This window comes from Eublepharis macularius, chromosome 16 (genome assembly GCF_028583425.1).
Source record: "Eublepharis macularius isolate TG4126 chromosome 16, MPM_Emac_v1.0, whole genome shotgun sequence".
NCBI classification, from domain to species: Eukaryota; Metazoa; Chordata; class Lepidosauria; order Squamata; family Eublepharidae; genus Eublepharis; species Eublepharis macularius.
Genome location: NC_072805.1, coordinates 30,690,822 through 30,705,031, shown reverse-complemented (window position 1 = coordinate 30,705,031; position 14,210 = coordinate 30,690,822). Strand labels below are relative to the sequence as shown.

Sequence of the window (14,210 nt, the reverse complement as noted above, 5' to 3'; positions counted from 1 at the left end):
GGGAACTGCCGGAACTGCGTTCCTGCGCGTTCTCCTTCGAAATGAGCCCTGGATGCATGTAGGGTTGCGATTTGCTTGCCACTGGTGTAGGAATCCCTACTGTTCTTCTCCTGTCTCCTCAGCACTCAATAGTGCAGCAGGTGAAAAATGAGAAGGGGGGGGCAAAAATAGTGTCCCATGAAGTCACTTCTGGTTATGCAACTGGAAGAAGCATTGTGGGACACTATTGGTAGGGCTGCCAAGCCCCTGATGGGGGTGGATGTTTCCTTGCCCCAAGCTCCTCTTGATGGTTGTTGTTGTTGCTTGGAGCAGCGGTAGGGAAAAAAAAAATCCTGCGGCAGCATGAGTGTGATGATGTCACTTCCAGGGAAAACTCGGAAGTGATGGTGGGTGGCTCTAGGAAATCATCATGGAGAAACTCCATGGTAAAACTTCAGAGTTTCTGTCAATTCCTAGAGCTACTTGCCATCCCGGAAGTGATGTTGTCACGCTTATGCGGCTGCCCCCTACCATGTCCCCATCCCCAACCCTCCCACTGGTTGCCGGGCAACTGTAAGGATAAGTCAGACTTCCATCATTCTCCTTGGTTGCCAGCCCTATCTACAGGCTATTTCTGGTCAAGAAAGTGATATGGTGGGGGGAAGGCTGAAATATCCCTTCTCTTGCACAGTGCTCATTGTCTGAATTGGGTCCTCCCAGTGCCTAGTTAAGGGAAAGGAGTTCATGGGATTCCCAGAGTTGTATGGCCTAGAAATATGAGTAAGTGGACATGGATCTCCATTGTACAGACCTAGTTTGGCCTTGTGTGGTCTCATGTACCATTCATTTCCCCAGAGTTCATTTTTACAATTCTGAAGAATCCACTTTATCAATTCAGCTAATTTATTGAGCTTGTATTGAAAAGGATTTCCTGGCCTGCATAATGGTGCTGGAATGAACCCACAAAAGATGCAATTTTTAAAGACTAGAATGGAAGGGATTGAGAACAGGCTCGGCTAAAGTCTGCCATTGATGATGAAATTTAATTTGCATCTCCACCCACTTTTATGAGCTCGTTTTGGAAGACAAGAGATCTGTGCATTGCTGGCCACAGCCAGAAAGAGAAGTCCATGGCAGAAATAATTCAGAAACAGGCCTGCTGAGGAAATGAAGAGGTGACTAGTCTGCCTTGAACTGCTAGTCTGACTTGTAAGGGTTCTTTAAGTATTGCTATGTGCACGTAAGCGCTACTGAAAGGTTTTCAGGGCTTGAACTGTATGGGGGGGGGGCGGATAGAGGAAGGAGAGGAGAATGGCGATAGGTGGCTGGCTTCCTGCAGGTGGTAGAAGAATAGGAAACCCCCGTGACTCATATGGAGCTCAAACTAGAGCTCTAAAGACTCCCCCCCCCTCTTCCTACTACAGACAGCAAAGAGAGATTAACATAACTTGGGCAGATACTAAATCTGATTCCCACCCAGCCCTTTGCATTTCCTGAGACCAAGTAGATTGTAGAGGGGCAAACGAAAAGGGGCTTGTCTAGGAGGAGTTCTTTATTGCTAGTTTTTGTTAATGCAGACATAACAACAACAACAACAACAACAACATCATTCGATTTATAAACTACATTCTGCATACTGCCTTTGTCCTGTTGTCATATATGATTGCTGTCAGATTTTCTACGTAGAGGCCTAAATAACAAACAGTGACATTGGAGCGAAATACTTAACAACAACAACAACAACAACAACAACAACAACAACAACAACAACAACAACAACAACAACAACAACATTTGATTTATATACCGCCCTTCAGGGCAACTTAACACCCACTCAGAGCAGTTTACAAAGTATGTCATTATTATCCCCACAACAATCACCCAGTGAGGTGGGTGGGTCTGAGAGAGCTCTGGGAGAGCTGTGAGTGACCCAAGGTCACCCAGCTGGCTTCAAGCAGAGGAGTGGGGAATCAAACCGGGTTCTCCAGATCAGAGTTCCGCTGCTCTTGACCACTACACCAAACTGACATCCAGAGTTGCCTTAGGATAGCCCATCTAGCTCAAGCCTATTTATTCTGAGTGACAGTGGCTCTCTGAAAGAGAAAGGCTTTTCCCCAACACCTTATAGTAAGCAGACATCCTTTAGCCACACGTGCAAGGGATCGATCCTGGGACTCATATGCAGGGCATGTGCTTTACAGTCCCTTGCTTGTTGATTACTAGGAATGGGTCTATTGGTTTGTTTTCTGCCTTTGTGTCATTGGACTACAGTCCAGGATTTAACAATGCTGAAGTTTCTTCATGGCTGTTCATGAGCACATTATTATTATTATCATTGTTATTATTATTTATTTATTTATTTATTTATTTATTTATTTATTTATTTATTTATTTATTTATTTATTTATTTATTTATTGCATTTCTAGACCGCCCTTCCCATCAGACGGGCTCAGGGCGGTGTGACAACATACAATTAATAACATACAGTTTAAAAACAATAAAAACATTATAAATAAACATTAAAACACTGTTCCATATACAATAACAATTTCTCAGTTGGCGGATATAAATGTTAAAATACAGCATTTTAGGCACAGGGCTTGGCTTTTACATCAAGCCCTGCATCACACTTATGGGCTCCTGCATGGGTGGTGGACGGTCTTCAGTGGTATGGCCGGCGAGAGGAAAGCCTAGCCCCCACCAAATGCCTGGCAGAACATCTCTGCCTTGCAGGCCCGGTGGAAAGATAACAAATCCCTCTGGGCCCTAGTTTCCTCAGAGAGAGAGTTCCACCAGGTCGAAGCCAGGACCGAAAAGGCCCTGGCTCTGGTAGAGGCCAGACGGACCTCTACCAGACGGACATCTGCATAGATCCCATGCTTTGGCTTTTTAATCCTGTTTTGATGCAAGATGAGCTGTTCGTCTGAGTTCTAAGGTCACTGTCCTGCTATACTTTCTGGTTTTTTTTAAAAGGGACAGTTATACCTTTAAACTAAAAGCAATCTATGCTGAACAGGAAAGAATGAAGGAAGCATTTAAAGAAAACTGTTTTGCTCTGAAGGTTAATTTCTTGATAGCTGACTCGCTGGTCCCATTTAACGGCATGGCAAAGAGATGGGAGAATCTTTTATACTCTTTTATTCCTTCACTCCATAAATCTGTTGGAAAGTGATAAAGGCTTTCAAAAGGCTGGCTGCCAAGAAGACGGGTTTGCGGCATACCGTTTTTCATAGCGTTGTCCAATGTAAGATTCTCTCCCCTCTTGAAAAATGATGTGTAATATCCTTTTAAAAATGCATTTAGATACTCATACCCTGCTTTACTTATCAATGGGAACCCAAAGTGGCTTACGATATAATTCTTCCCTTTTCCATTGTACCACAGCAACCACCCTGTGGGGTAGGCTAGCCAGAGAGCAAGAGACTGGTCCCAGGTCACCCAGCAAGCTTCCACGAAAAAGTGAGGATTCGAACCTGAGTCTTTTCAGATTCGATGTCCCTAGTGCAACACTCTCACTACTACACCAAATGGAACAATGCACAATATTTGTAATTTCATAGAATCTGAATATTTTGTTTGGGACTAATAGATGAAAGGCTCGAGGACAAGTTATTCAATCAATCAATCGATCAATCAATCGATCGATCAATAATTAAGGATATTCCGATGCTGCCTCTTCAGTGTCCTACTTGGAAGAGACTAACAGTGCAATCCTATCCACAGTTACTACAGTCTAAGCCCATTCAAATCAATAGGCTTAGACTGATATAACTCTGCATAGGATTGCACTCTTAATCAAGACACTCGAGAGAAGCAAACTTGACCTCCTATTAAGGACCCAGTTAACTCTCACCCTTTGTCAATTTTGTCTTTTTCCTCATGGGTATGTCTCCAGCTTGCTGACAAAGCTGGTGAGTGACTGATGTTGACAGAGAAGAGGAACTGATCTTGCAAAACAGCTTTGTTCAGCTGTATGAACTAATTTAGCTTTATTTAATTTTTTTTTAAAAAAAGGACATATCTTAAAAAAATCAAGAAGGCATGCTAAACACCCTAGAGATGTAAGAACCACGAGTACAGCTGAGAGTGAAACTCATGCAGAAAAAACTCTTTCCTCTACTTTTTGCCTTTGACTCAAACTATTCAAATGATTTGGAATTTTAAGTAGTCTTACAAAAGGAACCAAAGAATGAGATGAGAAATGGAGGAAGACTGAGGTGTCCTTAGTATTTTCTTTTTCTGCCAACAACAACCATGTTTGTCTCTGAGCCTTCAATCATGCTGTGTGGACTATGTGAACCTACCAGCATTATCTTTCATTAACTTTCCCCACACTCTTCTAAGCACCTTTATCATCTTTACAACAACCCTATAAGGAGGTTAGACAGAAAGAGTGACTGGTCACTCAGTGAACTTCATGACAGAGAGGGGATTTAAGCCAGGGATGTCCCAGTCTAACATGTTGTACCAAATTGGCTTCCAAACAAAAGTTCTATTTCGCTTTGTGTCTAGGGAATGTGGCACATTTTTTAACCACTGATGATGTTGCAAATAACCTGGATTTCTCTTTCTTTATAGAAGTTTTAAAGTATGAGTTCAGTTCAATACAAGATGTCGCTTATTTATTTACGATATTCCCCACTTATGATAGAGTATGGAAACTTTGTAGGTTTGGAATAGACTTTTTTTTTAAAATGGTCATTTGCTTCAACCATTGTTTATTTTGGTATATTTTAATTTTGCCATTCCTCTAAGGAACTTAGAGCCAAGCTACAAGTGATGAATTACACTTGCCTGGCAAGTGAACAGACTCACGTGTATTCCTCCCTGTTTACTTGCCATTCACTTGCGCTCCACTTAATCGAGTGGAGAGCAAGTGAATAGTAAGTGAACAGGGAGGAATACACGTGAGTCTGTTCACTTGCCGTTCAAGTGTCATTTGTCGCTTGTAGCTTGGCCCTTAGAGAAGCAAACATGGGTCTTTCCCCCTTTCCCAAAACTCCTGTGAGCTGCTGAGAAAGAGTGATTACCCCAAGGTCACCCTGCAAACTTCCATGGCAGAGTGGGGATCATGGCTCCCAACACTGTCTAGGCAAATGGTGGGTGGAGTTTGGAGAGGATGTGATGTCATTTCTAGGTGATGTGATAGGAGTTTCCAGAATCTCTATTATAAATTCCATAGAAAATAGGGGAAATCCCTACAGTGCTGCTATGGAGGCTATTTTCTCCTGCTCCTCAATTTCTCCAGAGTGGGAGATCCCAACACTGCTCAACAACATTTCTCCTCTCCCCCCACTCCCCCCGTGAGTGCAGGTGATGGGGACAATTGCAAAAAGCACCATTTTCAGTATATCAGAGCACTTTGGATCTTTTCAGGGGTCAGGGGGGAGAATAAATTGCAATTTCCCCCACACTTTAAAGCTTTTGGGGCAGACTGTCATCATAATGTGGATGCAACTTATACTGAAAATCTGTCTCATAAGTGAATGGATGGTGTGGGTATGCTTTGAAAATGGGAATTTGTTCTAAATGTAAGAGAGAATTGCGCTGTGTTATGTTTCTGCCCCACTTGTCCTTCAGCAGGATGCTGCTTGGAGTTGTGGGGTGGGAAGATGTGGCTCCCGTCGAGTTACCACAGTCTCCACGTGGTAGCTAGAGATTTCCTGGAATTACAACTGATCTCCAGACATCAAAGACCAGTTCCCTTGGAGAAAATGGCTGCTCTGAAGGGTGGACTCTATGGCATTGTACCCCACTGAGGCCCCTCCCCTCCCCAAACCCTGCCCTCTCCAGGCTCCACATTCCAAATCTCCAGGAATTTCCCAGCCTGGACCTGGGAACCCTATGCAGCTGAGGGCCAAGCTACAAGTGACGAATGACACAGGTTGGACACTTGTCAGCTTCCCTCAAGTTTTGATGGGAAATGTAGGTATCCTGGTCTTGCAGCTTGGCTCTCTGACTTCTGTCCAATGGACTTTTCAACTGTCACTTGTCCAACATTCCGCCAAGCTGCCTACATTTCCCATCAAAACTTGAGGGAAGCTAACAAGTGTCCAACCTGTGTCATTTGTCACTTGTAGCTTGGCCCTGACATTCACAGACTTTCCAGCCAGGGCTGATAGTTGGATAGGTAGCTGACGTTTCCCCCCAACCTGTTTCCCCTTCTCTCCCCATCCAACCCCCTGCAGGTCGGACACCTCATTTCTTTGATACCCGCTACCTGGAATAATCATTTTAAAATGCAAACATCCAGCAGCGTGCTCTTTCAGAAGAGCACTGAGCCGAAGTTGTGAGAGTTAGGAAATCACGTGACTTCTGTTGAGGGGAGAAGAAAGAGAGGGCTTTTCTTGTGAATCGTATCTGATGTTCATACAGTTCAGCTTGGCGAAGGCTGTAAATCAGAAAGTGCCTCCAAAGGTTAAAAGACTATACAAATCCCTTTGCATGTATCCTGTTTTCAATTACTCGGTTTTGCTTCAACAAAAGCAGGATATGAGGCAGGTCTATTCATTTGGCAAATCTTTTCAAGCCCATTAACTGTTTAAGTGGACGTTGTTCTGATTTCAGCTTGCTGGGCTTTCGTGTTGCAGGGGCTTAGGGCTTGACCTGTAGTTTCAGATTTTTGGCTTGTTTCTCAGGGCTAAACTACTACACAGTATGTTGTAGCAAAATGTATATTTACTGAGAAGTGCTCACAGGGAGGGTTGCTGATAGTTTGGAGCAAGGAGGACAAAGGAGTTTCAACTTTCTCCCCTGTCAATTTCCTAATAAAACCCTTGTTCCTCCAAAGCTCTCCAGACCAAAGAGCGCCTTTTGTGTGTATATGAGGCTTTTATGATCAGGAAAATAACACAGAGCACGGGTTAAATATCCCGCCCCCTCGCCTGTTACCTTGCATTAAAATAAGTTGTTTTACTGCATGCTGCTTTTATTGTCCTGTGCTTTTAAAGCGATTGCTGCTATTGTTTTGATTTCGGTTTCTTCATTGGGAGTATTTATATGTCGTTTTTCTCCTGGAGCATAGGACTCAGCGCATCTTACAGTCTAATTGATCAAAATCCAAATACATCAAAACATATCAAACTATTATTACACCAGCTGATGAGATCCAGCTTTCCTGGCCTATCCAGGTCAAGATTATGTGGAAATACCTCATCACCAAAACACAAACAAGCAAGTAAACAACACCCCCCACACCAAACCTATGGAGGGTTTGATAAGATGACAGGTGGTGGTGGAGAGTGCCCTCAGGTCACAGCTGACTTACGGCGACCCCTGGTGGTGTTTTCATGGCAAGAGACTAACAGAGGGGGTTTGCCACTGCCTGCCTCCGCAATCTTGGGGCCAAGCTACACATGACAAATGACACTTGAACGGCAAGTGTATTTCTCCCTGTTCACTTGCCCTCCACTCAATCCACTTGCCGTTCAAGTGTCATTCATCATGTGTAGCTTGGCCCTTGGTCTTCGTTGGAAGTCTCCCATCCAATTACTAACCAAGGCGGACCCTGCTTAGCTTCTGGGATCTGACGAGATCAGGCTCACCTGGGCTATCCAGGCCAGGGTGATAAGATGACATATTAAACATGGAACTGCAACCCAACTTGCGTTTAACTTGTGACATATTTACCTTCGGATAGTGTGGGTAGGGCCAAATTGGCTTTTGGGTGTGGTGTGGCAACAGGAGGGGCTTCATCATTCCCTTTCTTCCACCCCATGTGCTTTTGCTAGCAGAAAGGGGTGTGTGTGTTGGGGTGTGTGTGTGTCTTATGTCTGTGATTTGAGACTACCAGAGGCTGAGCGTTGACAGCATTGGCAACTGCACACGCAGTTGTTTTTACGTAGCTGCATGAAATAACTGTCCTCCTTGATTGAATTTGTACAAGCTATGATTGGCAAGTGACCATGGAGTCAAAACTCTCCAGGACACAGGCTATGCAGGATAAATCGAGTTGGTCGGTGTTGCTTTGCACAAATGGTTCCCCCAAGTTTTCTTAGAGCCAAGCTACAAGTGACGAATTACACTTGCCTGGCAAGTGAACAGACTCACGTGTATTCCTCCCTGTTCCCTTGCCATTCACTTGTGTTCCACTTGATCAATGGCAAGTGAACAGGGAGGAATACACGCGAGTCTGTTCACTTGCCATTCAAGTGTAATTCATCACTTGTAGCTTGGCTCTTAGTTTCTCTCCACAAAGAACTGAAAATATTAGTACTTTGATGCAGACAAAAATTGTTAAAAAAATCATTGAAGAAAGTAAACTTGAGAGTTTGCTCCATGAAACATAGTTCTAAAAGCCCTGGAAAGCTTTTAATTTTTGCCATTCAGGGAAACCAAAAATGAATACAATAGTGGATAGAATTGGGAGACAAAAGTTACAAAGCGGTACAGGAAACTTAGGAATAAATACCATACAAGCTGGAGTCGGGTAGGGGAATGGAGCTTGCAATTTTGACAAGCAAGATAGTTCACCTTATTATGGCAACTGTAGAGATGCACTATGACCCTGTAGTCCCTTCTGCATAGCTGGAATACTGGTATACACAGAGGATATCCCAAGTCTTCTCTATTTAATCAAATAGCTAGAAAAGCTCCATGTACCACATTGGAACTTTCTGTGTGCCCTAGAGCACTTGTGGAGCTATGGACCATCAGTGGGCAACTGTTCTCCTGTGCAATTAATAGATTTGGCCAGTGGCGTATAGAAATTCTGTAAGCATTTTGCAAGTGTTCAAAATTTAAATGGCTAAAAAGTGTATACTACCCATTGGGATATGTAGCCTGAAAATTCTTTGGTAGTTACTTTGGTGGGAGACTGGCCAGAATGTCTGCAATCTTCATGCTGCACACTGGTGCCAGAAAGAAGCATCAACTAACAATGTCATAAATTTAGTAGTGAGGTATGAGGCCTGTTATTCTCTATGCTACAACAGAAAACTCTTTGTAAGAACCAGCATGGTGTAGTCCCGGTTGGGTTCTCCCTCTACCCAAACTCCACCCTCCTCAGGATCCACCCCTGTATTTCCAGGAATGTCCTGATCCACAGTTGGCAAGCTTATTAGAGTGCCATTCTAGGATCTGGAAGGCCTACGTTTGAATCCCTACTCTACCATGGAAGCTTTCTGGGGGTGCCATAGACACGTGCCATGAAGGTTCCTCTGTGCTGGGACACCTTCACCACCACTGACTGGGCGCCTGGCCTTTGAAGTTTCCGCATCAAGTTAAGATCTTTCTGGTCCCCAAGGCTTTGGGCTGAGTTTGGGAGAGCAGTTCGCCACCTTTTCCATGTTGCCTGTCGGTTTTAGTAATGGACTTCTTCAGGTCCGGTTTTTATTGAAGACTGTTGACCTAATTGTTGATCTTAGGCGGAAATCACCTTAGAAATAAAATATCAGAGACCTGATCATGTCTCTCAGTTTAAAGGTTTCTTTGGAGAGGGGTAGGTAGCAACTTGGGATTTTATATTACAACGTGAACTCTGCAGTTCCTTTTACCAAAGCAGAATCCTTTCTTCCTAACCTCATTGTAGATTTTGCACACCAGAAGTGTTCTGGGATGGTCAAGGTAGCTCCGCAGGCTCCCCTCAATTATCATTCTCTTGGGGCCAAGCTACACGTGACGAATGGCGCTTGAACGGCAAGTGTATTCCTCCCTGTTCACTTGCCCTCCACTCAATCCACTTGCCGTTCAAGTGTCATTCGTCACTTGTAGCTTGGCCCTAAGAGGCATTTTATAATCCTGTATATAACAGGTCATCCAAGAATCCAGGATGCCTCTAAGACAGATGGGACAACCCAATCGAGGCAAATATACATACAAAACAGTATTTGAATAGTGAACGAAGAGCCTGCAAATAATTCCCTCCCCTCCAAGTCCCAATATTCTTACCTGGGCGCAGTTTAATCCCAAATCGAGGCAAGTCTGTTTGAGTGTATCCAGCCAGCACACCCTGAGCACAGACTGGATAAAGCAGAACCAAGTTAACCGAAATGAAATCAAGTTAGTTCCCTGAACTGAGCAAGGCAGGGAGTGTTCAAGCTTTCCAGTCTCCAAGGTTTCCCAGCTGGGTGTTTGCCTTTTCCCGTCCTGCATCCCGGCATCCTGTTATTGTTCCAAGTCTTACTAATGCCAGTGAGAGAAGGGAGTGGAGGAAACCAGATAAAAAAACCTTTTTTTTTTTGGACTCATTACTGGGTCGACTTACCTTCGGACAGGGAGTAACAAATGGGAAGCGGCAAAAGGAAAGGCCACGAGAGAGAACTGCTGCAAGGCCGTAGCAACTCAGTACAACAGCAGTAACATCAGGATTTTATTAGAGATGTGAAAGTGAGGTCTGCCGTTTTCCTTGGGACACCGGGAAAGTTGCTCCTAAGGGCCAGTTAAAACACGATGGGCTGGCCCATGTGGGGGAAGCTAGCCAAGAACTTTTGCTGGGTGTTGTTCCAAATGGTGGGTGTATGTGCAAAAATACACAAGAGCTGAAGCTGTGTAGGGGTTATGACCTTGCAAGCACCTGGTTCAGATCTCAGCCTTCCACGTTCAGCAGCCTTCAGTTCAAAGGTTGCAGGCCCCGTATGGGCAGTACAGTAGTGGAATTCCATGTGATGGTTGTTTGGAAGCTCTTAACCTCTTCCAGATGGCCTCTGGGGTGAAGACTCTGAATGCAACAGAGATGATTTTTTTTCCAGTGGAGATAGATCGGAGCAGCCCTTGTTAGTCTCTGTAGCAGTAGAAAAGTGCAAGAGTCCAGTAGCATCTATATGACTAACAAAAGTGAGTCACAGAAGTGAGTCACACAGCTCACTTCTAGAAGAAGTGAGCTGCGACTCACAAAAACTCATACCTGCCCACAGATTTGTTAGTCTTATAGGTGCTACTGGACTCTTGCTCTGTTTTTTTCCAGTGTTTGTCCTATGAATTGGATGAATGCATGCAGAGAGGAATGGAGATGCGGCCACTAGCCCCATCTCCCAATGTCAATAGATTTTTCTAGACATTGCATTTGGGGGGTATCCAATCACATGTACATGGATTGTGTGCTATTTGTGATGATCTGGCCACTGCTTCATATGAAACAAGCACTGTGGATATCTTCTGTGCATATCATAACTCCCCATGTGACACATGGTGCCGCTGTGTCCATGTGGCACTCAGGTCGTGAAAGATATTACACACTTGTAAGTTGTATGTTGAACGAAGAATGAATATGTTACTTCTGCTTATGACTACCATTCCAGCCTGTTCAGTGGGCTACCATCGGCTATATCTCTGGTCAGGGTCTGACAAGAAGACAGCAGAAACTGTGGCTAACTCACGGTCCCCGAAAGATCATGATCATATCCGGAATCCTAGACTGACCAAATTCTACGGGCTTCAATCAGACTCTTTTAACAGGCATAATCGAAATCTCAGCTAGCTACTGCAAAACTCGCTGGTTTTAATTTACACTCTGTGAATGCTTCGACCTGAATTATGTTTATACGAGCATGTTTTTATTGGCCCCAGCCTAAGCAAGTCCAACAAGCCACTGTGCTTGTACTTCTGCTTGTTCTGAAGTGCAAAATACACGTGGCGCCTGTTTCAGATGAAATGCTAACAGTTGCATATCAGTAGGAATCCAAACAGAGCGGGCTTCTTCTGGTTGGCTTCAGGCATGACTGGTTGTAACATCTGAAAAGAATGGTCAGCCAAACTGCAGGAAGTGTGTAGACATTTGTGCACAGACTGGCTCCAGGAAGTTGGAGCCTGCTTTTTGCCACACTCCAGATTTTTTGGTAGAGCTTAATATGAGCAGGGCTCATTGCAGGGGCTCAGCTAAATATGCAGACATCTGGTTTGGGGGTCAGCGGTCATTCTTCTCCTGTGTGCACTCAACAAATGTATGAATGAGTGGCTAAAGTGAGGTTGTCAATGTATAAGGAGTAGAAAAGAGCAAGAGTCCAGTAGCACCTATAAGTCTAACAGAATTTGTGGTAGGATATGAGCTTTCATGAGCCACAGCTCACTTTTTCAGATACAGCTAGAATGTGAGTCCATCTGTCCTTATATCTTGGAGAGCAAGTGATTTCAGATGCCAAATGTTAAAAGCCAGTGAATTGCAATAGCAGGCATGATTGCATAGGGTGGGGTATGCAGAGGGGTGGTAAATGTGGAGAAATCAGCGTTAAGACAGGACGCCTAGGTCTCGATTCAATCCAGGTGACTACATTGTCTGGAGCTTCGTTATCAATTGCAATTCAGCAGTCTCTCTTTCTAATCTCTCTTTGAAATTCCTCTGCAGTTATAATTCTGCAGTAATAATGACACAAAAGCCCTACCACAAGTTTTGTTAGTCTTATAGGTGCTACTGGTACTGGACTCTTGCCCTTTTCTGCTGCTACAGACAGACTAACATGGCTACCCATCTTAATGTATAAGCAGGACTATCTGCTCTGATATGAACCTACCTGATCACTTTGGCCATCTTCAGAGTCCCTGCTTCGAGTGCCTCCACCATCTGAGGTTAGTTGGGTGGCAACTTGAGAAAGGGCTGCCTTAGTGGCACTCAAACTCTGGTGCTTCCTCCCAGGGGTATTCGTCTGTTTCCCTCTGTCATTCTCTTCCATCAGCAGGTGAAGACTATTTTGGTTTTTCGGCATTCCCTCACTAACTCTCACTGCTCAGCCTCCCTGTTTGTGTGCCTGTGTTTATATGTTATTTAATTGTTTTAGGCTGTTTTCATACAGCTTGGATAATGCACTTTTAAAGCGGGTTTTCCTGTTTTGCACATTTTACCAGTGTTTTGATTGCTGCCTGGGGAACCCTATGTTGGCAGCATAGAAACGTTTTAAATAAAATAAAAAATAGATTGTGGGTGTATGGAAATAATTAGCATGAATATATGCACAATTTTCTTTTGACCATTGCCAATGTTTCAGTTTGGTGTAGTGGTTAAGAGCACAGGACTCTAATCTGGAGAACCAGGTTTGATTCCCCACTCCTCCGCTTGAAGCCAGCTGGGTGACCGTGGGTCAGTCACAGCTCTCTCAGAGCTCTCTCAGCCCCACCTACCTCACAGGGTGTTTTGCTGTGGGGATAATGGTAACATACTTTGTAAACCGCTCTGAGTGGGCATTAAGTTGTCCTGAAGGGCGGTATATAAATCGAACGTTATTATTTTTTCATATAATCTCCGTAATCCTTACCATGGCCGTGCATGGTCAGTATTATACTTGCACTGAGGACTTTTCTTGTTCATACTGACAAAGGCAACATATTATGGCCATTAGAAGTATCTTGATAATGACCTTACTGCATTGAATGCAGTTGCTCCTCTAACCAGAGACACTCTGAAAAACCATTTCTGCAACGAAGCAGTGTAGTTTCATACCAATCAGGGAAAAGCTGTCTGTACTAAGTGCCGATTGGCTAGCATCCGTATCATCACCAATACCTCTCTGATCATTGGTGGAGTTTTTCAAATGCTTTTAGAAGGTTGTTCAAACTAGTATATATTTTTTTTTTGAGAGGCAGACAACCTGTTGAGTCATGAGAATAAGTACCAAGCTGACCCGGTATTTAACTCGTTGGTATCTGTATTTAAAGCAAGCTGCAATGCTGTATCACACAACACAGGTGAAGGACCTGCTGTGATCATTGTTAAAGGGCTGTATCGGCTTTTGCTTTCAGCTATTATGTTACACCAGCTCTATAGCAAAAGATAGATCTGCTCTCTCTCTCTAAAAAAACATACTAGAAAGTCTTTTCCTTGAATAATGCAAGAGAAATGCTGGGATGCATGAGATAAACAAGAAGGGGTCTTATCTGGAGGCTCCGTGGCTTTCTTGTAATAAATGTGACCAAAGGAACTGCATTCTTTTTACAGGAGAGTTTAACTTATAGCAATCCTGAGTTAAATATTCCTTCGCTTGATTCTTTATCACAACTTAACTTGGCTAATAGGACAGATCTCCTCCCCTTCGTGTTTGAGGAGACTGAGCTGCTTTCACATTATTTCACATTTCTGACATGCGGCAGTAAAGACGAATAGCACTTTTAAAATTTCGATGCATCTATTATTCAGGAAGGTTAAGCAACTAATGAGGGGACATTTTTCAAAGCCGCCTTGGAGGAGCCTGTTTACAATTAAGTTTCCTCTTAAAGAAACCTTTTGGCTTCTGTTCTAGCAGAGAAGTAAAGAGGAAGAAAGCTGCATTTCTTCAGAGGAGCGACATATCTTCTGCTGAGAATG

At 43.8% G+C, this 14,210-nt stretch overlaps 1 protein-coding gene across 1 annotated transcript in view; it reads right to left on the bottom strand.

The window, feature by feature from the left end:
- CDH5 (cadherin 5) overlaps nt 1–9,992 on the bottom strand; it is a 44,226-nt gene extending 34,234 nt beyond the window's left edge. Inside the window, exon 1 of the mRNA XM_055000907.1 lies at nt 9,869–9,992. The gene's annotated coding sequence lies outside the window, so the exon portion shown is untranslated. The remainder of the gene's footprint in view (nt 1–9,868) is intronic.
- Nucleotides 9,993–14,210: the final 4,218 nt, after the last annotated feature.